Below are 27,434 nucleotides of genomic sequence, written 5' to 3' on the forward strand. Positions count from 1 at the left end.
GAAGCACTGAGCAGGTGTTAGCCCAAAGCCCAAGAGCTCAGGCTGGGCCCCTAAGGCCTCAGTGGGAAATCTCAGAAGAAGCAGGGTTCAGGAAGGTCTGGAGTTGACTTGGGAAGCTTCCTGGGCTGTAAAGGATGAATAGAGTTGGATAGAACAGGAATCCAAGGTGATGGGGACAGTTAAAGCAAAATCAGAGGTAGGAATGAGGAAAGCAGTTCTGAGTGAGAGGCAGTGAGAAAGCAAAGTAAGATAGGATAATATTCAGTAAGTAGAATAGACTTGGCACTGTCCACGGTGCTGAAAACAATGGCCAGGAGTGGCAGAGAGCCCTGATCATGGACTTGATACTTGAGACGGGGGAGGGACAGTCTATGTGAAGAAAGACCACATGCAAATCTGTAAATAATAGACTCTCCATGAAGAAGTGAAGAGGGCTGTGAAACAAGCTCAGGCTGGTAAGGGGCCAGAGAGAGACAGGATTATCTCAGTTGGTCTTCTCGTACCTCTAGGGAGAAGGTACTGTGATTAACACCCTTTTCTATAGATGAAGAAACAGAGGCTCAGCAAGCTTAAGCAATTAGTTGCTCACTGCCTCTTAAAGCAGGATCAAAGACAGGTGGGTGGACCCGAGATCTTAGGCTCTTACCACCCACCACCCCATCTGGTCTTCTGTTGGGTCTTCCCAGAAGAAGACTCTGAGACAAGGATTTGAGTGCATAGAGTTTATTTTGAAGGGGGTCCTGGACACACTTGTAGTAACATGAGGGAGTGATACAGGAAGAGAAGGAAGCCAATTAAGAGTGTCATGGAGCAGGTTTCTGCTATGGGCAAGCAGGGCTCCAGCCCACTAAGGCACAGTGAGTGAGTGTGTAGCTCAGAGCTATGAGTTATTAGTACTGAGAGGCAAGGGAGCTGGGGTATTTATGCACCACCTCCCTTCAGTCTTTGGTTGAGGGCTGCTCCCACCTCCAGCCTACCCTTCTGGCAGGTCAGTGGGCTCTGGCACCTGAGAAAGCCCTCCAGCATGCTGGCCAGTAGAAACTGTTGGGCTGGCATGCACAGGAATGGTAAGCACCAAGGAGAGGTTGGAGGGGTACCAACAGCACTGGCCAATGCAAATAAACTATACACTTGAAGGCACAATGAGAGGATAATTTCCAGAGGACGGAAGACCAACAAAGACCACACAGTTGAGGACCTCAAGTGCCAAGCCAGGAATTTTAACTTTATCTTATATACCACTTGGAGTCCATATGGAGGGATAGAAAGGAAAAAGAGGGAGAATGAAAGTAACCACCAGCAAATAAGCACCTGCTATGAACAAAGAGCTTTAAATTCATCACGTCGATTAAAGTTTGTGACAACTTTGTGAGAAAAAAAAAAACTCTCTTTTTAGCTGAACAAACTGAGGCTCAGTCCTGGATTTTTTCCAATGTTGCACAGCCCCTCATTCTGGACCCTGGATTCGAACCCAGGACTCACTGAGCTCCTACACTTTCTGTCACATCAGGGGCCCAAGTTAAGGAAACTGAGTCCTGAGGATGCCTGGGAGCAAAGCCAGGGCCTCGCTGACTTTGCTCCGTATTCCCTTCACAGTGTGAATGTCAGCTACCTAAATAGCTTCCGTTATTTGGCTAAATTAATCCTCCGAGGAACGGCATAAATATAACTGGGAAGGCACACACATGCACACAGAGACGCATATATATTTAACACGTACGAGGGGTGCATCACTGCGTGCCAATAAACAGCCTGATGACAAGCAATGGAAAGACAGAAATGCAAAAAATTATAACCAGGGGCTGCGTATGGGGTGCTGACAGCACGGGAGCACGTGAGAGCTCCTCCAGGCAGGGGCTCAGGGAGTCAGTGAGGGTTCATGGGGCCCATGCAGGAAAGAAAAGGCAAAGCTGCCCCAGGCACCTGCCCCCGCGGCCAGGTGCACCCACACTCACACTCTGAGTTGGTGAGCCCGGCACCCACCATCCCCTTCACTGTGTGACTTTGGACAAACCACATCACGTCTCAGATCCTCCCTTTCCCCAACTGTTAAACGGAAATAATAATACATTTGTAAAAATGAAATTGAATAGTGTGCACAAGGCGCCCAGCATTTGTTGAATAAATGGATGGAGCTGATGAGCAAATGCCAAAAGTGCAGCTCTATTGGGATTTCCAGGAGGTTTGATTGTAGCGATGAGGCCCAGAGGCTAAGAGCTCCTTCCCTCCCGTCCCTTCGCTCCCTCCATCAGAGTAAGAGTGTCACTGGGTGTGCTCCATGGGGGGAAAGGACCCTCCACAATCAGGCCCTCACAGCAGCTAGAGTTATTGGCTCTACTCTCTGCTAGTCTTAGACTGGCCAATTTATAAGCATTGTCCCACTTAATCCTTACAACAATTGCATGAGGACTTTGCTATTTTCACTCCCAATTGCAAGACGAGCCTTCCTAAGGCCTCAAGAGGTGATGTGACTTACCCAAGGCTGCACAATTAGTGTTATGGGTTGGATTGTGTCACTCAAAAATTCACATGATGAAGCATGATGGAAATAGGGTCATTGCAGAAGCCGTTAGTTAAGATGACTTCACACTGGAGCAGGTTGGGCCCCTAATCCTTTATGGCGTTCTTATAAAAAGGGGAAATTTGGACACAGATGCACCTACAAGGAGAACATCATGGGAAGATGCAGGCTGAGGTCGGAGGGATGCTTCCACAAGCCGTGGAGCACCGAAATTTGCCAGCAAACCAGCAGAAGCTCGGGGAGAGGCCTGGAACAGATTCTCCCTCATGTCCCTCGGGAGGTACTAATGCCCTGATTTTGGACTTCTGGCCTCCAGAACCGTGAGACAATAAATTTCTGTTGTTTGAACCCCACAGTTTGCGGGTACTTTTTAATGGCAGCCCTGGCAACCTAATAGAGCTGGGAAAGACAGCGCTAGGATTCGAACCCAGATCCTTCTGATTTCAGTGCCTGCCTCTTCTCAATGCGCTGAGGCAATTCTTTCATCCAGACAAGGGAGTTGGAGAGAGGACTTACGGAGCAAACGCTTGGAGGAGGCAGGGCACTGAAGGAAGGGGCCTGCTGTCCAGGAGAGCTCTCCAAATGCCAGTCCCGCTCGGGCCAGGCTTCCTGATGAGAGGAGAGCAAAGCGGATGCAGGCAGGTTCCTGGGGGCAGGGGCGCAGCAGGGCCCAGCCTCTGTGGGCAGGAGAGAAGGAGGGCCTGTGCTGGCTGAGAAAAGTCCATTAAGCCCACTGGGTCCTAACCCCCTTAAAATCTCCCGGAGGCAGGGGGTCAGCTTGGAGAGGAAGGGCCAGCTGTGCCCGACACAATCCTGCTGGCTTGGCAGCTGCCCTGGCTGGGCTGGGCTGGGTGCAGGAGCCGAGAGGGACTGAGATGGGTGAACAGGGACCAGGAGCTGCGCTGCCTGCGAGTTGCCATGGTAACTGTGATCTTCCAAGTGCGAGCCAAAGGAGGCTGAGGTCTGAGAGGATTCGGTAAGGACCTGGGTGTGCGCGTAGGGGGCTGGGAGGGGGAAGGCTAGTGTCTCCCGACTCCTCTTGCTTAAAGCCCCATGACAGCCCTTCGAATGGGATATTTTTATCTCTCTTTTACAGATGAGGAAACTGAGACCAAGAGAAGGGGAGAGCATTGAGCCAGGCCACACAGCCGGTGAGAGAAAGAGCCAGAATTGGAACCTGCCTTCTCTGTCTCCAGAGCCCCCGCTCCTTCTTTCTGTCCCACCAGGCTGTGGCCAGGACTCAGCAAGGGTTGACCTTGAGGGCCACAGAAGGGACGTTGGAGCTTCCAGCCTGGCTCTGGGGGCACAGCAAATCCCTTCTGCATTTTGAAGTTAATCCAAAAGTTTACTCGATGGTAAAACTTCCTTGGCTCCCAAGGCTGCAGGCCAACACCCTGGACTGCCTCCATCAGCCAGATTCGTCAGGCAGATGAGGATAAAGACGTGGTCAAAACAAGGCGCTCAACATTTCACACAGGCCAAGCCAGGGTAAACCAGCGGGATTAGCAGGGAACGGACGCAGCTGGGGTCAGACCCATCCTGGCTGACTCTACCTTTTGCCAAGGGTGTTGATCGAAGGCAGCAAATGAGGAGGCCAGAGGCTGAGATCTAGCCCCAGCTCTGGGGTCAGGTCTCTGAGAAGCATTGTGCATGACAGATCCTGCTGCACAGACGAGGAAAGTGTGGCACAGTCAACTTGCCAGCGCCACAGTGACCACAGCCCTCTGGGTGAGGTGAGAATTCCCTCCAACTCTGAGGTTCTGTCTGCAATAGCCAAGCAGCTGAAGTGGACAGGAAGGATTAGACTTGCTCTTGTGGCTTCCAAAAGCTGAACTAGGACCTATGAATAGAACTTACAGAATTGCCCTTTTGGGCTCCATCAAAGGAAAACTGTATGAGTCCGGCTTCTCAGGAATGGGCTTGCTCTACAGGTGGTGAGCTCCCTGTCTTTGGAGGCATCTAAGTGAGGCTGAAAGGGTTGTGCCCTACTAGTCATTTCCAACTCTGTGCCCCCCAAGCAGTAGGCTGCCTTGCCATTCTCTGATGATGGATTTTCTTCCCAATATGATCAGATCTGGAGCCAGAGGCAGAGAGAAGTCAACAGAGTAACAGAGTCCCCACCAATGTTCATTCTTACTCCCTACCCTGCCCCTTGTGCCTCCCATACCCTATCAGATGGGAAAAGGTGGCTTGTGGCTCTCCTCAGAGAAGCCCCTGACCACGTCATGTTGACCTCTCTTGTAAGCTCTTGGAAGGCAGATACACTGGACCTGCTCCCGGTGCCCGTTTGGAGCAGAGGAAGACCTTCACAAAAACATCACGTCTTTTGTTATGAAAACAATCCAATAATTAACACTCGAGTTGCTTTGGTTTTAATGGTATGTCTATTCACACCACACTAAGACCTCATGCACCGGTATGGTTCAGGGCTTGACTGATCCTGAAAGAAGATAAGGATTTTATGTCCTGAAGGGGCAGGTAATGTTGGTGCTTGTGGTGAAGCTCTGACCGTGGCGGTGAGTGTGGGGAGAGGGAGGCAGGCTCCTGGGGGAGGGCAGGGGGCTCAGCATGGTCTGAGCTGGTCAGGAGCCATTCCAGGGCAGCTGACCCCAGAATGGAGTCTTGACTGATATGCGGGACACATCCGGGGCCGGGAGCATGGAGACACTGATGACAACAAGAAAGAGCAAGTGAAGTCAGACCAGATCTTCGCTTTCTGTTTTTCATCTCAGAGCCTTCCTTCTCACATCTCAAATGTGATGATTCTCATTCTCCCTGCGGCCCCTCTGATACCCGCTGAGCGGACCCCTCCCTCCTCCTTCGCACCCACTACCCTATGCTCACATATTCCCTTGGTTGTACCGAAAGTGAGTCAACTCTTATCAATAGACTTCTACTCCACAAGACTCCTTGAGGGCAGGCATCCCATGTTAGTTCTTGATCATGAGGCCAGCCGCAGCCTCGGGAACTGGGTTGTTAAAGAGGGGCGTGAGACGAGGGTAATGATGGGGTCTTGGGAGGTGGGTGAGAATACAGACCTTGGAGCTGACTCCAGAAGCCCACCCCTGCCCCTTGCTGGCTCTGTTCTCTTGGGCAAGTTATGAATGCTCTGAGCGACATTTTCCTCACGTGTAAAATAGGATAATGTGTCCTTACCATAGATGGTCTGTTGATAATATTTATTGAGCACTTTTAATGAAGACCTTGCACAAGTATAGTGCCTTTGTTCCTCGGGATAAGACAAGGTGGGGTTAGTATGGCCCCACTTCACCATGAAGCAGTGAGTGTCAGTTACCTGGTCAAGATCAAGGAGCTGGAGTGGAGGAGCTGGGATTCAGAATCAGGCACTTGGAGTCGGTGATCCTAAGCCCTCTGACCCCGGTATCTATGAGGGTGAGTGACATCACACACGGGAATCAATTCCAGAAGGCCTGCTGTTAGTTCTTCTTTCTCTTCCTCTTTGCCTTCATCTGTGACTTCTCTGAGGTCTTATCTTCCTCATTATTATTATTAGCATCATTATAATTAAAGATGCTCTCTGTTCTGATGAGGAAGAAGATAACATCCATCCTTTTTACCTGTAACTGAACTATCATGGGGTCTGAGCATCTGGTACAGTGCATGGCACACGGTTGGTACCAGCATACATTTGCATTGAATAAATGAATGAACGAACTAATGAATGAGAGAATGACTTACGGTCCCCATAGTGGAGCCTGGAAAGATTTGCCAGGGGACAGGAAGCACAGAGCGCCCTCAGAGACTCCTTCCCTCTTCCATGGGCCTCGAGGGGTGTGCTTCTTAGAGACCCCCAACCTCTCTGTTCTCTTGGGGGAGTTCCATAAGCTCCCTGAGCCACACTTTCCTCACCAGTAATAGGATCATAATTAGCACCCACTTCGTATGGCTGCCACAATAATATTTACTGAGTGCTTTTGATAAATATTGTGCACAAGTGTGATCTCTTTATTCCTGGACAAAATGAAACCACCAGGAAGGTTTCTCTGTCTTCTTCTTCTCACTGAGGCAACCACCAAACCCCAGGGCCCCTGGGTGGGGCCACTGCTGCCAACTCTCCAAGGCAGAAGCACCATTTCCAGGTCCAAATGCTCTCGTCCTCAAAGAGCGGAACAAATCCCCCAGGGCTATTGATTGAAACCATTACGGATTCGTGGAGACAACACGCTGGCCGGGAATGGGAGTCCGCTGCTGCGTCTATTTCCATAAGGTAATAATAATGCGTGCCTTTGCTTTATGAAGTAGAATTTGCTACGGCCGATGAGCCATAAAAATTGCCGGGTGGGGAAAAAAAAGAAGGGAAAAAAACTATAAATAAATTTGTAATTTTAACAGGGATTACCATGTAATTGAGAGGGGAAGACAGCTAATGGCAGAGGCAAAGGCCAGCACAGCCCCTACAGTCTTGGCTCCAAGGCAAAGCTGAGATGCTGAAGCAGAATCATTCTGAGGAGGCCTTGGAAGGAAAAGTTGGTAGGCACAAAGCCCAAGGAGCAGACCCAAAGAGAAGGAGGAGAGAATTCATTCGGTAACTGTTTGTTGAGTGCCTACTACATGCGCCCGGCATGAGAGGGGGGACACAATGGGAGTTGACCTTACTGACCATCAATGGGGCGCCATGATGGATTTTAAACAAGAAAATGACATGATCAGTTTTCTACTTGAGGAAGCTCACCCTGGCTGCAATGTGCAAAATGGATTGGAAGGGGCAAGAATGAGGATAGGGAGATTAGGAGACCACCGCCATGACTTAGGTCTGAATGAGTGGTGACCTGATTAATACAGAGTAAGAGGAGATGGAGAGAAGGGAGGTTGTCCAGAGGTATTAAGAAGTGGAGGATATGGGCCTGGGTAACAGATGGGTGTGATAACATAGAAAGAGTCAAGTACCATGGCCAAGGCTTCTGGCTTTAGCAACCTGGGTGGTGATGGTCCCCTCACTAAGATGGTGGGATGTTAACTCAATCTTTGCTCAACGGCGCTTGAGAGGACTACGAGATATCCCAGTGGAGACTCCCGATGGATGGCTGGTCAGGAGAGTGATCTGAGCCGGAATGGAGGTTGGAAAGTTGCCAAGAGAAAAATGGTCACTTGAGCTGGGGAGGGAGGAGGGTGCCTGAGAGAGCCAGGAAGAGTGAAAAGAGGAAGAAGAGAGGAGGCCCAAGATGACAGTGTAGGGAACATTGACGTTTAAGGAGTGGGCAGAGGAAAGGGGCTAATGGAGGAGATGCAGCAGAAGGACCAGAGGGATAGTAGGAAAGATAAGGGGGGTGTGGTGCCAGCAGTGCTAAGAGTGGTTCTAGCCTGGCCCCTTATGACCAGAGATGGGTGTCTGCAGGACACTCGGTCAGGCCACGGTTGCTGTCAGTGGACAGACATGGGGCCAATCTTCTTGATTGGAAAAGTAAGCAGCATCTTGAAAAACTGACCCCTAGCCCTACCCCCATCAGCTTTATGAAATGTTGAAGGGAATGGAATCTGTGGAGATTTGAACCAAAGCTCGTCCACATAGTGGTTCAAAACTTTGGATGGGTAGCTGAGCATTTGCGAGCCTCAGTTTTCTCTTCTGTAAAATGGGAGAATAAAACACTACTTTCATGACAGTTGCAGGGACTAAATGAGACAGGCTAAGGGAAGCTGCCTGCTGCATTGTGGGAGCTCGACAAATTTCGATTCGGTTTCCTCCAGCACACTGAGCCACCTGGCCCAGAACATCGTGACCCTAAAAGTAGCCCAAAGATAAATCATCTTTCAAATGAGCCGAGTGTGAAGGAGGCCACAGCGAGAACGGGATGCTGGGGTGCAGCTCTGAGTGGTCATGGAAGCTGCCTAGAAGAGGTGAATTTCTAGTAGCTTCCATGAATGATGGGGAGTGGCTCAAAGGGCTGGGAGGAGGTGAATGTTCCCTGGTGAGTCTGAGCTCCCCAGGAGGCAGACGAGCGAGCAGTGAGGAGGATGCTCTCGCTGGACCAAGAATCAACCCTAGGAGAACGTCACGACAAGCTAAAAGGAAAGTGCACACTCCAGCGGCCTCGAGGCAGCCACGGACCGCGTCTGCCGCACAAGATCTCAAGTCGATTCGGGAGTGAGATGGAGACTTCCTGCCCCCAGGAAACTCATTCCAGTAGGAAGGCTGCATTTTTCATTTCTTGTTTACACTTTGGAGTTATAAAATCTCACTTTTTCCCCTCATCCAAAGCCCAGGGTGCCTATAAACAAACATCCCAATATGCAAAGATAAATGGAAATCGTAAGTTCCCGAGCTTCAGAATCCGAACAAAGACAGCGAGGTAGGGTGGGGGCTGGGAGGAGGCGGACTTCGACGAAATCTCGAACGCGCCAGCCCCGTTCTCTGGTCATGATCAATATGTTCTCCAAAGTGCCTTTTAAATTACTGTTGGAGGCAATGTGCCATATTTATGTATATACATGCTTAGAGGTGACACGAGGGAGAAATGCAATTTCTATTATGAAATCATAATGTGCATTTATCTTCAGGAATAACACATCGAAATGTTGGAGTGAGGAAAGTTGAAAAGCAATCTGTCTATAAATAAAGACCGCAGACATCCTGACATTTTACGATGCGGGGAATTTCAGCGAGAACTTCTCCTTTGGACATTATCGCCTAAGGGATCGTGTTCAAAGTCTGACTTCCTGGAAGACGGTATTTTGAAGTCCGGAAGCCCCCTTGCTGCTGCCCAAAGGAAAGGAGGCACACTTTGCTTTTCTGACAGGGATAAGATGGGGTAGGGCCGGGGCCAGGGGGTGTATGCCAACTCACCATAAATTCAGTTCTTACCCTGGCAGGAATGTTCTGGGGCGATGCTCAGAATAAGGAGTATGTCGATTTCTGCAGCCAGGTACTGTTGGACACGTGTTCTCCCTTCTCTCAAGGAATAGACCACACAGTGTGAAAAAACAGGCAAATTTAGAGGAAGTCTTGGGTCTCTCAGGGATGTCCATTCCTAACACTTCATGTCATGCTGGCCCCATGACCTCTAGATTGTGCTCTTGCCTGGTGGCTGCAGAGTCCAGAGGTCGCTGTGGTCTTGACTTTCTAGAATTCATGACCAGGTAGCATCTTTTGCAAAGACAATAGGCAAATTTAAATGCTGAGGAGAGGAGCATTGGTGGGGGTGGCGGTGGGAGTGCCTGTGGACGAGGGAGGGATTCTGACATCCGTGTCAATGACCCTGAATATGGCAGGACAGGAACGCTGCTCATGCTGATTTTGCTGTCATCCATTCACTCGTTTATTCATTCATCTGCTTACTTGCTCGTTTGCTCCGCAGCCGTTTCAGAGCACCTTCCACGTGCTGCACAGAGCTGGGGGTGCAAGATGAATATGACACCCTCCCTGCCCTCGGGGACCTCACGGTACTCCAGACAGACATGTAATTGGCAATTACTAGGAAGAGAGAGATGTTAAAGATGCTGTGCAGCCCGGAAGGGGAGGAAGCACGTCTAACTCAGCCTAGGGAATCAGACAAGGCTTCTCAAGGAACCATCTGGAAGGATGAGTAGAAAACAACCAGGTGGGAAAAAAGAGGAGATTTCAGGCAGAGGAAACGGCAGGTTGGAAGGTCCCAAAATGCAAATGGGTTCTGGCTAAATGCAATGGATCCCCCAGCCTGGAGAAATTAGTTAACATTTGCCCTGTGTCGGGATGAGTTTGGGGTTGCACCAGTCTCTTAATCAATCAACTAACTTCACATGCACCCACCCATGAACGTCCTCATGTAGCGTGCATGCAGCAGTCCATCATCCACATGGCATCGGGATTCCAACCCACATCTGTCCAACCCCAGCTCTCACGATGACCCCTGTTGAAGCGTGCCCAGGTCTGTGAGAAGCCTGAGAGGGGACACAGAAAAATGAGAAAATAAATAACAGGTCCTGCAGGAGGCAGTCCAGCTTCTTAAAAAGAGCATAGATTTTGGAGTCTGATTGAAGTTCAAAACCTGCCCTGCCACCAATTAGCGGGGTGAGCCTGGGCACAGCTCAGGGTCTCTGTTTTCCCCTCCTGTACCATGAGGCAGGTGAAACGATGCCCTTGCAGAGGGCTCTCTGTCCTGTGACTGCCCTGTGAGGGGGAGTGAGATAATGTTTGTAAGCTGCCAAGTGAGCGTCTGGCACAGAGAAGGGGCTCAGCGTAGCTAGTATAGTGATCAGTAGTGTTGTGACCGTTATTATGACTGACTGCTCCGCCACTCAGGACGGAGGGAGGGCGGCGGGCTGGGAACAGGACCAGGCAGGAGGTCAGGGGTCCTAGCCCCTCTCTGGGCCTCAGCTGGTCCATCTGCAAAGTCTGGGATTGCATTTGCTGGGCTCAGAGCCCCTAGCCCTGTTGTCCCTCTCTCCCCATGCTCTCATACTCCCCGGAGGAGCCCCACCAGCCCAGCCCAGGAGCCCGACTGGCAGGAATGCCACCTGGGTCCCCAGTGCTTTCCCACCAGGCTTGTTAATCCCCTGTTCACGCTGAAGTGGAGCAACACCAGAGCCAATTATCGCCTGGCCCCCAAGTGTCAGGATGGACCCTAAGAGGAGAAGGCCCGGCCCCCTGGACAAGTCCTGGTGGCCCTCAGGGCTCTGGCACCTTAACCCTCTCCTGGCAGGGCATGCTTAGCAGCCCCAGCCTTCTTGGCAAATCCTAACTGGAGTGCTGTCCTCATCATACCCCAGGCCCTGTAGGTATTGGCCCCCATTTTACAGATGAGGAAACTGTGGCCCAGAAAAGGGAAGTGGCTTGCCCAACCCCACCCAATGACTCGAGGCCGTCAGAACACTGTTGGGAATTCAGACTGATGCTCTGCCCCCAAGGGGCTCTGCGGCTGGGGAGAGCTGCTTCACCAGTCTGGGTCTGTCGTCTGGGAGAGGGAGCGAACAATGGCGCTGCCTTCTTGGAACCGGCGAGGATTACGTGAGACCATTTGTGGGAGGCATGTAGTAACGATTCAATACATGGCACCTGCCGGCATTATTGTTATTTATATTGTCATTACTATTCCTGTTCTTCAAAGAAGTCAGCCACCTGCCCGTCAAGACTTGGTCGTGTCTAGAAGCTGGAAGTCTTTTCATTCCCTGGGGTTGGAAAGAAGCAGCTAAGATTGGAAGTGAGGCTGGGGCAGTATGACCACCAATAATAATGGCAGCAGCGAACACTTGTTTATGCCTATTTACTATATGCCAGGCATCGATGTAAATGCTTCACATTTATTAACTCGTTCCGTCCTCCCAACAGTCCTGTGAGTAGGTACTATTATACCATTTTACAGGTGATGAGAGCAAGGCTTCTGGAAGCTTCCTCCCCCTCCCCAACCCCTAGGCTTGGAACCCCCCCCTCCTCCCCACAGCATTCTCAGGCGGGTGTTTATGGGGACCATGCTTTGGGCTTCCTTGCATTTGTTTCGTGTCTGAGCAGGAAGTGAGGAGGGATGGAAGGGAACTTCAAGGGGGACACGTCCTCCCCCTGGGAGATCCCCTGTATCAACAAGTTCATTCCCTGGGGAGGCTCATTTGCTCAAAACATGCTCTTCCTGACTTCCCGGCACTGGGTGGAGATGAAGATGAGCAGGGCGTGGTTCCTCCCCCCATCCTGGGGTAAGAGGGATAGGATGAGCCAGGTGGGTGCAGCGCATCATGACAGGGGTGGTTCCTTATGGAGCTCTCTTCCTGAAGACGGGGTGGCTGGTTTGGGAAGAGGGGTGGGGGAGCAGGGAGCTCCTGTTCACTGAAAGATGAATGCTTCCCTAGGGCTGTGGGCTGGGGTCAAAGTGTGCCCCCCCCCCAAGCAACAAGGCTGGGACAGGACTCAGGACAGAGTCTGGGTCCCTAACAGGGCACCAGAGGGTCCAGGGAGAGGCCAGTGCAGTGTTATCTTGACTGGAAAAAGGTAGAGTCTGCTCTGCCAACTGGGAGGACAATAGTCTCTCCCACCTGGAGGGAGAGTAAAGGAGATTGCCGCACTACAGAAAGATGGAGGAGCTGGAATCTGGCAGACAAAAGCCAAGGGAAGGGGCAGAGAGGGAAGGAGAGAGGCTCAGGGAAGAGATAAAGCCAGGAATGAAAAGAGGGGGGGAGGAAAGTCAAGCAGTGAGTTGTCAGGGTTGGGAGGCTCAGAGCTAAGCAGAGCTGCATTTTCTAGGGGTGGAGTGGGTGCTGAAGAGGGCAAAGGTGGTTCATGCCAGGATGAAGTTGGCAATATCTGCCCCCCCCCCCAAAATTCATCCTGGCCCCTTGGCCTGGGAGCCTCACTTCCCCAGCATTCTACGTGCCCCACCCCGGGCTCCCATAGCTCCTGTTTATGGAGCCCTGAGCGTGCACCAGACCCTTTCACCTGGACATCTCTTATCTCATTTCATGCCCCCGGGTGAGGGAAGAATGATCACCCTCAATGAACAGATGACAAACACAGACGCGAGGATGTGCCGGCACCCACCTGGCATCCCACAGCTGCATCTACCTCCCAAGCTTTGCCATTCCTTCTTAGGGGTGGGCAGTCAGGCCCCCCATCTCTTCTTGGGGCTTGGGCTCGCAAGAGCAGCAGGGTGGGATCCTATCGGGGCAGCAGGCTTGAGTTCTGGCTGAGAGTTCCTCCTCTTCTTTCTCAGTTTCTGCATCTGTACAATGGGGATGCTGACCCTGGAAACCTTGAGACCCCTGGCGGCTCTAGTGAGGGGTGGGTGTGAGTGTACTTCATGCTGTCGTGACCATCATCATCACAAACATCACCGTTCTTCAACATTTCCATCCCCCACCCCCAGCCACCCCCACCCGCTCTCCCACAAGGCTGCCTGAGCTTGGTGCCTTTTGGGTGGGGCCTGCCGGAGCCGGGAGCCTAGCTCCTCTTCCTTATTTTCCAGAGGCTGTTACTGCTTTTACTGCACAGGTTTTTTTTTTCTTTTCTTCTCCTTTTTTATTTATTTTTTTATGGGGATTACTTTATGAGCAGGGATTTTGCTTTTCAGCAGCAGCAGACTTGGAGGCAGCCGGGCCTGTGTTTACGAGGGCTATCAGGGAGGTTTACGAGGCCACAGCCCAGCCCTTTCCTCCTGGCTCCCGGCACTCCAGGGCAGTGGAGCTGAAACAGCTGTTTGTTTGTGGGTTTCCCCTTCGTCTCCCTGGGGTCCCAACCTGTCCCCGGGGTGTGGATACCTCACGGCTTATCTGGGAAGAGGAGACAAAGACAGATGTAGGTCCCCTAACCATATGCAATCTCATGCATTTCTTTCCACCGTCTGGGACTCAGTTTTTCATCTGTGAAGTGGGTGTGTTTGCAGTCTCTCTCTCTAAGGTGGCTGTGGGGAGATATGCCCAGCGCAGAATCTGGCAGTCAGAATGTGGAGTAGATACCAGCCTCTCTGCTCTCTTCCTCTCCCTGGGAAAGACGGACAGGCAACCAGCCTCACTTTGCACTTACAACTTCCTATGATTCCATAACAATACCAACCGATATTTCCTGAACTTTCAGCCCCAAGCCAGACCCTAAGCTAAACCCTCAATGTCCTTCATTGTCCTTACTCCTCACACTAACCTCGTGAGGTGGGGGTTATCATCATCCCCATTTACAGATGAGGAAACTGAGGCTCAGAGAGGTTCTGTCACTTACCCAAGTCATCCTGCCGGTAGAGGTGAGGCAGGGACCAGTGCCTGGGAAGTTTGGCTCCAGAAACCATATCCTTGGGTTTAAACCCCCATCTAGGAATTGTGACAGGAGACAGGAAGAAGCATCAGGACACCCAGTCTGAAGGGGGGAGGCTCATCCGGTTTATAGCAGGGAGCTCCTGGTCCCCAGAAAGTCACCCAGTCCCAACCCTGAGGATTTCTCTCCAGAAAACAGAGGGCGCTGGTGCCCAGGGCTCTGGATACTTAGATCCGAGGCTGGAACTTCGGGATGACTTTGCTTGTGGGAGGGCATCCCGACCCACAGAGGATGCTTGTCCGATTTTGATCAAAGACAACACATCAGCAATGGGCTTATGCAAAGGCAGGCCCACTTCTGTTTGCACATTAAGAAGGACTTCCAAATAAACTGTGCAGCAGAAGAAAGACAAAATAAAGATGCCTCTAAAAGTCTCCTCTGGGACTTTTCTAAGGGAAGGGCTGATTTTCAGGGGTGCCCATGCGGAGGCAGGGGCTGGAAGAGATGCCCTCAGAGCCCTTTCTGCCTGGGCTGAGAACAAAAACCCCTGCCGCCAACCAACTGTGAGACAAAGCATCCTGGCCTCCAGGGTCTCCTATTCCCCGCCCTCCCGTGGTCCCCCGCTCCCCTCCGAGCCTCCCAGGCTCTGGAATAGCTATTTAACGGGCGGTGATGCAGCGCTGATCGGGCACGGTCTTGTCTGCCAGCAGGACGGCTCCGGGAGCGGGATGCAGCAATGTGGCTGTGTATCCTGCTAAGAGATATTTAATAAATATGCAAATTGCTGCCTCTACCTCCTCAGGCAGGTAAGGAGTGGGGAGAGGCTGGAGTTAAGTATTAAATCTCTGCATAGCATGGAATGCTGTGCACTGAGGCAGGGACTGGAGCCGAGCTTCCTGGGAAGACTTCCATCTGGCGTCTTAGAGCCCCTGCTTGGAGGATGGAAGAGAGCCGGAGAGGCAGGGGGACTTAAGGATGAGTCTGGAAAAAAGGAATACAAAGGGCTGTTTTACTTACGGAGGGAGAGGATGATGTCAGCAGATGGAAAGTCAATTGTTCATCTGTGCGGCCATTATCCCACCCTCCGTCCACCCTCCCCAACCATGCGGATCTATCTAGCTGTTCACCACCCACTCATATACTCTTAACCCACCCTCCAAACTATCCATCCACATATCCAACTTTGCATTCATCCATCCATTCATCATTTCACTAAACTGCTCCCTCTCCCACATCCATACACCCAATCAACCACCATTGTTCTATCCATCCATCTGTCCATCTACTAACTCGTCCATAACTCCACCATCCATCTATCCACTCGCTTAACTATTAAAGCACTGTCAACCATATGCCTATCATACATCTATCTACCTTCTTGCCTTTCCATCAACCATCCACTCACCCACCCATCCATCTACTCATCCATTCACCCATCTATCCATCCATGCATCCATCCATGCATCCATCCATGTACTCATCCATTCAAGCATCCATCCATCCATATTCTGTTTCCTATATGCAAGACCCTGTTCTAGGCACTGAGAATGCAGACACTATTGTACACGGCCCGTTCCCATGAGGACTCTTCAGATCAAATGTGCAAGGTGGAATGTGATCAGGGGCACACAATGCCTCCTGCTCCATGTGGCTGAGGGGAAGATCTCACCTAAGATCTTCTTCCATCTGGGAAAATCAAGAAACTCTTCCTGGATGAGGAAGCATTCAACTGGAATGATCTGGGTTGCTTACTTTCCTGCTCCCAGTGCAAAGTTATCTCAGTTTATAGCACATATATTTCTCGAGCACTGGGGATAGAGAGACGAGCCAGTCATGATCTCTGACCCTAAGATTTTCCTGGTCTAGTCGGGGAGAGAGATATACGAAGAATAAATTACATGCAATAATAGAGGATCCCAAGGCACCAGAGCAGCAATGTGGAGCGTGTGACTGTTCTTGGGCGCCTGGGGATGGGCGTGAGGAGAGCAGGGAAGTTCCAGTTAAGCCTTGCCCCATGTGGGACAAACACACCTCCCCTGGCATTTAGCTCATGGCTTACAGGCGTTGGTCTTTAAGTTCTGGAATCCAGGCCTGGCTAAATCTCAGGCTGGGTGTGAGCTGCTGAAATGTAAGGGAGAGGCGGTCTGTCCTTCTCATTACTGCCTATGATAGAGGCCCTTGCTTTGTCAGCGGTCGCCCACTGAGAGGCTGGAAAGAGGACTGATTTCAGAGCCTGGCAGACTTTTGTTTCCACTGGGCTCTGCTCTTTACTAAGGGTGAGACCCGGGAGCCTCTGGCTCCTCCTCTTCCAGATGAGGGGAGAGATGCCTCCCTTCAGAGGGGTGGGGCTGTGCAGCGAAATGGTGAAAGCACATAGGGAGCACCGTCCGACACACAGTAGGCTCCAGGCAGTGCTGGTGGGTGGCTGGGCTCCTGGGGGGCAGGGGCTGGGGCTGTGAGCTGATGTGTAGACAATCTACACCACCATCCCCTCCACTCTGCCTGCCTCCACTCAGAACAGCAGCCCCTCCTGATGGAGTCCCATGCACTCACTATTTGATTCACTAATTCGCATACCAGACGCCAAGATGGACAGTCCTCTCTGCCCAGTGACCAGTGGAACATTCTCTCGCCATCCCCTGACCGAGTGCATAAGGCACTGAAATTTCCTCCCAGTACCCTCCCTCCCTGATCCTTCTTCCCCCCTCCTCCCTTGCCAGCTGAAATGGAATTATGTATTTTTTTGCCATCGTCTGCTATAGACTGTGTCTCCCAGAGAACCATGGGTAATCTCAGATGCAAATGTCCTATGCAAATACAGCTGCCAGTTAAAATTAGGAGGAAGCCCAAGGCAGACGGGGCTTCAGCTGTAACTGGAATCTCCACAGAGCCTTGATTTAAATGTGCGAGTGACACTGGCAGCTTCCAAGATGGAGCTCCCAGCCTCGTCCTGTTCTGTTCCTCTGTGTGTGTGTTTTGGTAAAGCAAGTGTGGGCCGCTTACCTGGAAGGTTTGGAGCAGTTTTTTCAGGCTTTCATCCTCACCAGGAGGTTCTCAACCAGGGTGATTCTGTCCCCCAGAGGACATCTGCCAGTCTGGGGACATTTTGGTTGTCACCACTCAGCGGGTGCTACTGGCGGCTCATGGGTAGATCCCGTTCAACATCCTACAATGCACAGGACGGCCCCCGCAGCAAAATGTCCACAGTGCCGAGGCTGAGAAGTCTTGTCCAGATCTGTTCAACCCTTTGGGAGTCCACGGGCAGGAGGGGAGCTGGAAGACTGCTTGGTTGGTCTGCTGGTAACTTTCCTTGAAAGAGGAGCCAGTCAAGTGCACCACGCCCCTCGGCTCACGGCCACCCCTCATCATCGCCTTCATCCTAGGCCTCGCTTTTGTTCTGCTCTGTTCCATGTTCTCCCTTTTCCCCTGATTCTGCTCCTGTGCCCCCCGCCTGCCCCTCCATACCCAGCGCTCACACCTCCAATATACGTCCATAGATGTGGACGCTTCCTGTAAAATATACGGTGTTGGTTTATCATGCGAATGTGTTTTAATTTACATAAATTGTATTGGGCTATAGATCTCATTCTGTTGCTTAACTTTTTCACTTAACACAGTGTTTTTAAGATCCACCTGTTTCGCTGTGTATAAATCTCATCAGACGCCTCTGACTGCTACAGAGGTTTCCAGAGAGACACCTGGTCCCCTAACAGTGGACACCCAGACGGCCCCCCGCCAGGACCTGTGAGAGGGTCTCCTGGGGTCTTCCAGGAGAGGGATGGTGGGGCTGGAGGAATGTGGCACTTCATTTCCCTACATTCTGCCAGGTTTCTTCCAGAACATGGTGCTGACCACATTGTTGTCAACACAAGGCATTATCCAATTTTCTAATGTTTTCCAATCTGACTGGTATGAAGTGGGATAATCTTGTTGTTTTAATTTAGGAGTGGTAAGTGGAATTCTAAAAATATTTTCTAGGACTTAAGAATAAGAAAGTCAGCCCTGGTGGTCTAGTGGTTAAGACTTGTCACTCTCACCACTACAGCCAGGTTCGCTTCCCCATCAGGGAACCACATTACCCGTCTGTTGGTTGTCATACTGTGGCAGCTGCGTGTTGCCATGATGCTGAAAGCTGTGCCACTGGGATTTCAAATACCAGCAGGGTCACCCACGGGGAACAGGTTTCAGTGGAGCTTCCAGACTAAGACAGACGAGGAAGAAGGATCTGGCCACACACTTCTGAAAAAATTGGCCATAAAAACCCATGAATAGCAGTGGAGCTTGTCTGATAGCGGGCAGGAAGGTGAGAGGATGGTGCGAAAAGACTGGGCAGGGTTCTGCTCTGCTGTCACAGGGTCACTAGGAGTCGCAATCAACTCGAAGGTACTAACAACAGAAGAAGAAGAAGTCACCTTAACAGTGAGCTGGTCCTGAGGATATGTTCCCTCCCCTTGGGGGGCTGTGGACCAGTGGGGAGATGACTAACTGAGCACCAGTGTGATTAGTGCTACCAAAACTTTCAGGAAGCTGTGGGGGGAGGAGGGGGGGAGTCAGACAGAACTCCCCTGAGGAAAGGACATTAAGGCATCCCTTGGGTCCAAGGGATGATGGGACTGACCCAGGCAATGAGGGAGCAAGTTCCCAGGCTTCTAAGAGCCTTGGACTCCCATCTATGGATGTGATGACACACATGGGCCCGGCAGAGAGCCTGCATTTAATAAATGTGAGATGAACACCGTGGCCGGGCTCTGTGTTAGGTGTTGATGAGAAGATGACGACATCTCTGCTCTGGATGAGGAATGGGCACATAAGTGGGGTTTCTGTTACTGGAAGCTGTGGGCAAGGTGAAGACTGCCAGTGTGCATGGTGACGCTATTGGACGACGGGGCAGGAGCGATGGGGACGGATGGGAAGGCAGGGGATTTAAGTGGAAGTGAGATGGGGTCAGACGGATCGGGGGCAGTCAGAGAATTGAGAATGAATTGGGGGGACCAAGCTTTGTGGCCTGGAGGCCGTGTCAGAAGCAGCTGCAGTGGGATCAGGAAGCAGACCAGGTACCTCTCTTGCCAAGGAGGCCCTTCCACAGAAGGTTGGGGGCTATAAATGCCAGGTTGGGTGGATGGGGAGTTGACACAGAGGAAGACTTCTCCAAGTCAATGGCTTTCATGTTTATGTGGGTCCATCCTCCCCTCACTTCACCTGAGACTTCCTGGGGACAAGGGGTGGAACTTCCTCCTCAGCCCGGGAGCTCCCTGAGGCCAGGGACCTCACCTCCTCCGTCAGCCGGAGCTCCCTGGAGGCAGTTTTCTTCCCCTCCTGGACTTGCAGGCTGCTGGACGTCTTCCACGATACCAACAGGACATCATGGCCCTGGCGCTCTGGCTGAGTGTCTGCACTTGGGGTGACATCCCAGAAGCTTCAAGGAAGCGGCTGATGGAGGCCAATTTCTGCTCTACCCCCCAGCCCCTGCTTGCACCCGTGTACCCACATTCCACAGTACATGTGAACACAGAACCTCAACAACTCCCCGTTTTCATCCTTTTCCTGGGGACAAAGATGCCCTCTGAGGTGTTGGGGCGCACAGAACATTCTTTTTCCCTCCCTGTTTAGACAGGGAAGCCCCAATTACCCAGCCTCTGAGAGATGTAATCCCCTTTCAGGGAGGCTCCATGAGGGCCGCCTCCCTCTGGCACCTGTACACTTCTCCCTGATGCCCCCCTCCCCGTGGGCACCCCACTTCCTCTCAGTTGGGGCCCAGGCTGCCCGCGCCGGGAGCTGTCCCTGCCGAAGGTGCTGGCCTCCCAGCTTGGTCTGCACTCTATCTGCATACTTATCAATCTGGGAGCCTGAGGCCATTAGACTTCAAAGACTCTATAAAATGTGTTTAGTGATTGTGTGTTTCTTTTTAATATCAGCAAACTGTATTTTCAGGGAGAGAGGGCCAGAGTACAGAGAGAAATAAAGAAAAAAACCACCCAGGAAAAAGATTGCAGCTGTGAGGGAGGCGGGCGGGGGAGACTTTCCTCCAACAATGGTCGTGGGCTGGTTTTGAAGCAAACCTGGCTGCCTCCAGAGGGCCAGGGGCATGTGGGTGTGGGGACCCCTCTCTGTTCCCAGAATGAAGGAGAGAGGGAAGAATGCAAGTTTCGAGCCTGCGCACTTGGAGGGAAAATCTACCTGCTGCCTCGTTACAGGCCCAGCGGCTAAGGTCGCAGCCCTGGCATCGGACAGCCCGGCATGGTGACCAGCAGGGCTGGTGACTTCAGGTTTCCAAGCTCTGACTTCCTCATCTGTAGAATAAGGCTAACAATGGTGCCCACCTCAGGGTGGTTCAGAGAATTCCGTGGGATGATGGCTGGAAAAATCTTGGCAAGTGGTAGACCATTTTTGGAGAAGGCAAGCTGAGCTTGGGTTTCTTGGCGTCACTGTGATTCCCCAGGGCAGGGATAGACAGCCCAGCCCAAGGTGTTAAGCTCTGAAGTGTCACCAGGACGGGTCGTAGATAAGGGGGCTTGGAGGCAGGGTCTTGTGTCCTTGTATCAGCTGAGCCCCAGAAGGCCCCCGAGCATCTACTCAGCGTGGCTTCAACTCAGTGCCATCTTGCCGAGAGCCAGCCATGGGAGGGAGCCACCTAGATGTCTAGCTACAGACTGTGCGTTAGGAAAAATGGCTAATATGAAAGTATATTGACGACAGACTGGGCCAAGAGTTGCTTTCCACGTCCCATCTCAATGTATCTTCACCACCTTGAGAGTTAGGACTGTGGCTCCCATTGTCCCAGATGAGGTGATGCTCAGAGGGTGGTCTCCAGGATGCAGGGGAGCTCCAGCTATCCCTGCTCCTCCATCTTTCCTAAAAGTCCCCCTTCTCTGCCTTCTCCAAGTCCTGCCCCTCCTTCATCCTTGTGTTGTCCCAACCTCCAAAGGCAGCCTGGGGGTGTCCAGCTAAGCAATGTGGGGAGGCTGGTAGGAGGCAAACGCTCCCCAAACAGCTTGCAGTCTCTGGCACTAGGGCGACGGCTGCCAACACTCCTGCACCCAGGCCACGAGTGATGGCTGATTATCTGCTGCAGAGGCTTTATCTCTGAGAAGGTTCTTTCTGAGCCTCCTCCATGACTAGGGAAAAGGTAATTGCATTTTTAGTGCCCTGAAGAGGTAAAGGAAAAGTTTTGCTGGGCTTCCATCTGTTTGGGTGCGAGCTTTGATTCTGAGCAGGACACCACTGTATGCTTAAAACAGCAGGGGCCCCGTGACCAGCTGATATGTAATTTTATTTGAGGAAAGTGGCTAATGTGAAATGCAAACCAAAACGTGGACAAAAACTGCTCACCCCTCTGCCCCCAGCTGCCTACAGGTGTTTGAGGGGCCAGGCCAGGAGAGGAGGGGAGACGGCACCAGGCAGTGGTTAGGCTCCCACTCTGAAGTGGGGAAGGCTTCTGAGTCAGATGCCAGGTTAAAGGGTTTTTATTTTATCTCATAGTTGGCAAAAAAACACAGAAGGCCTTCGAGCACGTGGGTGAATAATCATAGAATTCAGAGACGTCTTGTCTAGAACGGTCAGGTAGGGTTGGCAGATTTAGCAAATAAAAAACACGGAATGAGTAATTTTTTAGCATATGCATGTCCCGTGTAATATTTGACCATACAATATTCCAGACATACTTATGCTATAAAATTATTTTTTTAATCTGAAATTCAAATTTAACTGGGTATGCTGTTTCTTATCTGGGAAACCTAACTGGAAGGGAAAAGAAAGAAAAAAATGGGATTAGAAAATTCCTATTTATGTTTTCTGGTATTTTATTCTGTATTTTTATTTACTTAATTTTATTTTCTGGCATTTTATATCAAATGTGATATTGCCCCTTGAGTTACCTTTGGAACTGCATAGCAACACACTCACCTTCTCTCTTTCTCGCAAACACACACAAATCAAGGATTCTTGAATTTATTCCTTCAACAAATATATATTGAGTGTCTATTATATACCAAATGCTTTCCTAGGCACTAGCAATGATCTAGAAATGACTTCAAGGAAGTATCTAGAAATATGTGTATGTCTCTATCTCTGTTTCTCCAGTCAAGCTTCATATCTCCATTTATCTTTGTAAAATATACACACATTTATTGCGTGTGTGTATACTTGTGCATGTGTACAAATACACACATACGTGCATCCTGTAGGGCTTTAGGGATGGGTGGGATAAGATATATTCCAACAAATAGCAAATAAGGACAGGGTACCGAGTTTCAGAAGGCTGGGCACTAGTATTCTAAGCCAGCCATTGCACTCACACTTATCAATCACTTGCAGTCTGCCACATGCGTGCACGTACACGGCCTTACTTCGTTTAAAGAGAGCCTGTGAACCAGATCACGACACAGGCTCAAGGGAGTTGTGCGACTTGCTCAAGGTCCCACAGCTGAAACCTGGGAAAGCCTGTGTTGGTAAAAATGCACAGCGACTGACCAGGGACTAAGACAATCTGACTCCCAAGGTCACTGCCTTTCTGCTCTGTTTTGTGATCCCAAGTGGCTGTCTCTTTCTTCCTGAAGTCCTCCTTTGGATGACCCCATCCCCATGCTTGATCAAGGTAAGGTTGAGTTTGCAGAGAGTCTGGCTTCCCCGTGGATGAATCTGGCTGGCATGGCCCCGTCACGTGGAGCTGCGGCTTTGCGGGCTCCAGCAGGCGTTCGAGGTGGGATTTGGGTGTGCGGCCACGAACAGAGGCCAGATCTGCAATGTGAAGCCTGATGCTTTGGGGGCCCAGGGCAAGACGAATAAATCCAGGGGAGTGATCATCCAGGTGAGGGCTTCCAGCCTTCCAGTTCTTGGGAGAGCCGGAGAAGAATGACCCATTTGGAGAGCGTAGTGGAGGACATCCCTGAACAGCCAATTAAACGACTTTTAATGGTTTCGAAGAATATATGTTCAAGTTCCAAACCAATCTCGAGACTTAGTGAAGCAGAGATAACTGGGGTTTTGGCCGTGCAAGATAAACCAGCAGAATCGGAAATGCAGGCAATCCTGTTTTACATTAAGGCAAGTGAAAATCAACATGAATCGTGGTCCTCTTCTCATCGCTGTTGGTGTGTGGTTACCCGTAGGAAAATACTCCAGTATCTAGGAAACAGCCTGGCACAGAGACGATACTGAAAGAATGAACGAAGGAATGAATGAATGAATGAATGAATGGCTCGTCCTGAGGCTTCAATCATTGCAGTGAGAAGTGTAGAGTGTAAGCTGGTTAGGGCATCCGATAAGGAAAGTGGATATTTGGGATTAAAGAGGAAAATACGAACAGTACACTGATGTACTCACTGGCTTGTGAAATGCAATATCAAGCAATTAATTTCGTAAATGCCGATTTAACTTGTGTAAACTGAGATTATGCCACAGGGCGGGTTGTTCATATCGGGCCCCTGGTGCGCTGCTGTCCAGTCTGGGAGTTGCTTGTCCTTGAGCTGAACAAACCCAAACATTTCTGACGCAAGGGACAGGTTATAGGCATGGAAGGCTGTCGCTCTTGCCCTAGAAACAGCCCAGGGTGGGCCCCATGGGTGGGTGCAGCCACTCCCCTCCGGGAGGAAGTGGAGAAGCTTGTGATCAAGGCAGGTGCCTTGTTGCAACCGCGAGGGGCTTCCTAACCCAGCCTGCGTCTTCTTCCTTTTTCTGTGGCTCTAATGATGCCCCTTCTTCCCTCTGTTCACCGTGCGGTTTGTGGCTCAGCCCGGGGGCTGCCGTTAAGCTGCTTCGGTTCGAATTCTGACTCCACTACTTCCCTGCTCTGTGGCCTTGAACAGGCTATTTAACCTTTCTGAGCATCTGTTTTCTCATCTGCAAAATGGGCCACTAACAGTTAGTACCTCCTAGGGCTAACGGAAGGGTTCGATGAGATGAGGTGTGGAAAGCAACGCTGCCGCCTGGGCTGTCCATTCATCACCTGGAGAGCTTTAAAAAACGCCAGTGGCCAGGTTGCTCCTTAAGGCCGTTAAAATGGAGCACCTGGGGAACAGGACTCAGGCTTGGTGTCTTGTCAGTCTCCTGCAGTGAGGACCCGATAAACATGAGTTACTGCTATCATCCAGCAGCTATTTGTTGGTGCCCCTACTACGCCAGGTCCTGTGCCAGGCCCTCGGTCTGGGGGTTGCAGTGGTAAAATAGACAGACATGGGTCCCTCCTTCCTAGAACTTACAGCCCGATCAGATGTGTCTAACATGAGCCAGCTCGGCCGTGTACAGCCACAAATGCTCTCACTTCCTCCACAGTGAGGTGTGACCCCCAAATCACGTTTGGTCACACTCCATTAAAACAACGCAGTGTCCCTTAAGGTGACATGTCTTCTCCCAGAGCAGGTGCCCGGCAGTTCCGGGAGGGCCTTAGAATTCCATCAAGAATTTTGGAAAACCCGTTGTTAATTCCCAGACCCGATGGCCACCTTGGTTGTGAACGAATGTGACCATATCTCAGAAGGTTCTGGCATGGAAGAAACTGGCCAATTAGTAACTGAGGCAAAGATGGGGGATTTGAGGCTCCTCAAGCTTCATAGCCTGAGCTAAGCATCCTCGGGAACCAATGACAGGTTTGGGGGGAGGGTGGGGCTATGGAGGCCGGTTTTTGCCCCAGCACCTCACCTTCCGGCTGTGTAACCTGCTGTTAATGATCCCCACGTTCTTAACATGAGGGTGGTCCCATCTACAGTTCCGAGTTACTATGAGAGTTAAATGACGCACAAAGACACTGGCACAGCCCTTGGCACGCAACAGGGGCCCCCTGAAGGTCCCTTCCTGTCCACCTCATGCCCACCTTCCTTTCCCCACCGCCCATGTAAGCCCGTGCTGCAATTTCCAATCCCTTTGTGTGGCCTGGTGGATGCCCAGGGAGATGCTAATTGGAGGCGCCTTTGACGTGTTCGTTGAGGAGGGTCCAGCGGGGCCTCTCCTTGGCAGCGTCTTGTGGGTGGCCGGTTTGATGACTGTCAGATCTCCAAGAATGCCCGGATGCCTCTCTCTCAGGACACCCTCTAATTCAGAGTCACCATAAATTCACACTGAACTTGTCCGAGTTGGGCCGCATCCGTGGGGGCCTGTGCTTCCACTTGGGATGGTCCAGTGCATTCATTAGAGACATGGGCTCTGGAGTCAGACAGACCTTGGTTTTTCCAGTACCAGCTATGAGGCCTCCAGCAAATCTCTGCACCTCTCTGGGCTTCCTTTCCCACATCCTCAAAATGTTTCAAGTCCCCTGGTGAGTTTTGGAGAGGGCTACGCTACCCCCCAGCCACAGTGACTCTTCTTTCTTGTCTCCAAACACCTTGAGCTACTTCCCACCTCAGGGCCTTTGCACCTGCTGTTCCCTCTTCCTGGAGCTCTGTTTCCTGGGCTCCTTTTCATATTTTAAATTTCAGCTTAAAGGTCACCTCCTCATAGGCCTTCCCTGACCGCCTGGCCAGTGGAGTTCCCCTCTGTCTCATCAGCCTGTTCGTCTTCTTTGCAGCCCTCATGGCTCTCTGAACTGGTGTTGTTCATTGATTTTTTTTATTAACTTATTATCCATGCCCCAGTGGAGGCTCCTTGAAGGCAGAGACTATGTGAAGTCGTCATTATACCTCATGGTACCTGTCACTTAGTAGGCACTCAGTAAATATTTCTCAAAAAAACAAATGAGCGAGTGATGACAATAACAATAGTGATAATATTTATTGAGCTCTTAGAACATGTCAGATGCTGTTCCAGGCTCTCCAGCTGCATTAACTCGCTTCCTTCTCCTCATCACTCTGTTTCATAGAGGAGGAGACCGGGACACAGGAAGGTTTAGCAGCATGCCCAGGGACACACAGCCGGTCACCCCAGGTGGAGCCAGGATTTAAGCTTAAGCTGTTTGGCTCCAGAGCCAGAAGGCTAGATGAAGGAATGCATGATGAGTTAGTAGATAAAGCTCTTGGCCCAACGCCTAGCATACAGTAAGCGCTCAATATGTGATTGCGATGACTCGTGTTTCAATATCTCACTCTCGCAAAACTATTTTGTATGCCCCCGAGGGTCCCAGGCCCCACCACACCCTTCCACCCCTGCCATTCTGTCTGTAGCATCCATGTTTCTGTGATCGAACTACAAAATATACATGTATGTTCAATGCTGTGGTTCTCATTTTAAGCAGCCAAAGAGCTGAATATTTAAAGGAGCCGTGTGAATCAGTGACTTGCCTCTGCAGTGGGTTCTTTTCTTTGGTTCCCCCTCGTCTCACAATTGTCCTTCAGCTCCAGCAGCCCGAGCCCCTGAGTCCCGGAGGCTCAGCATCGGCCTCCCGCATCTTCCCTCCAGAGAGGCTGGACCCTCGAAGTGGGCCATCCGGGCAGCGAGCAGGGACCACCCAAGGGACAGCATTTGTGCAGCCAGGGCTCCCACCCACCCAGAACCATGGGGGCCATCGGGGCTTCAGATCCGGTCTGTCTATCTCTCAGGGGCTGGCGGACATGCCCTTGCTGCATGGATTTGAAAGCCAGAAACACTTAATGGTCACCTACTGCGTGCAAAATCACCATCAGCAGCAGCAGCAGCAGAAGTTACCATTTATCGAGAACTTTCTGTTCTCTGTGTCCGTGAATTAATTAAACCCCAGACTTTACACTTGCTCGGCAACTCACCACCACGTAAGTTACTTGTCTTCTCCGTGCCTCACTCTGGTCGTCTGTAAACCGGGTGGCCCACTGTTACTCCTTTATGAGACGGCTGTAAAGAAGCAAATGAGTGAGCGCCCTTTTAAAAATCACAGCCCTGAATTCTGATCTTCCTTGCCCAGGCTTGCTTCTTTTTTTCCTTTTCCCACGGCACTTACAACTTTCTAATGGACTATAAACCTTGCTTATTTGTTACATATGTACGTTATTTATTGTCTATCTTTCCCCGGCCGGAAGATGAGCTCCACAGGGCCAGAGACTGACCTCTTCTATCCAGATTCAGATGTATCCCAAGACCTAGTTCAGCGCCTGGCCTGCAGAGAGCACCCACCGAGCATTTCCTGAATGAATGAATGAATGAATGAGGAAATGCCCCAAACAGTGCAGTAACCACCAACCCTGTTGGCTGCCGTGACTGTTGCCATTTTATTGAAGTCCCCTGCCCCATGTCTGGAGGAGGTGCTCTCATGTCTCCACTTTGCAGAGGAAGAAACTGAGGCCCAGGGAGACACTTGGACAGTCCCTGTCTTCAAAGAGCTTATGATCAAGGGGATAAAGAGCAGGACTCTGC

This window comes from Equus asinus, chromosome 5 (assembly GCF_041296235.1).
Source record: "Equus asinus isolate D_3611 breed Donkey chromosome 5, EquAss-T2T_v2, whole genome shotgun sequence".
NCBI classification, from domain to species: Eukaryota; Metazoa; Chordata; class Mammalia; order Perissodactyla; family Equidae; genus Equus; species Equus asinus.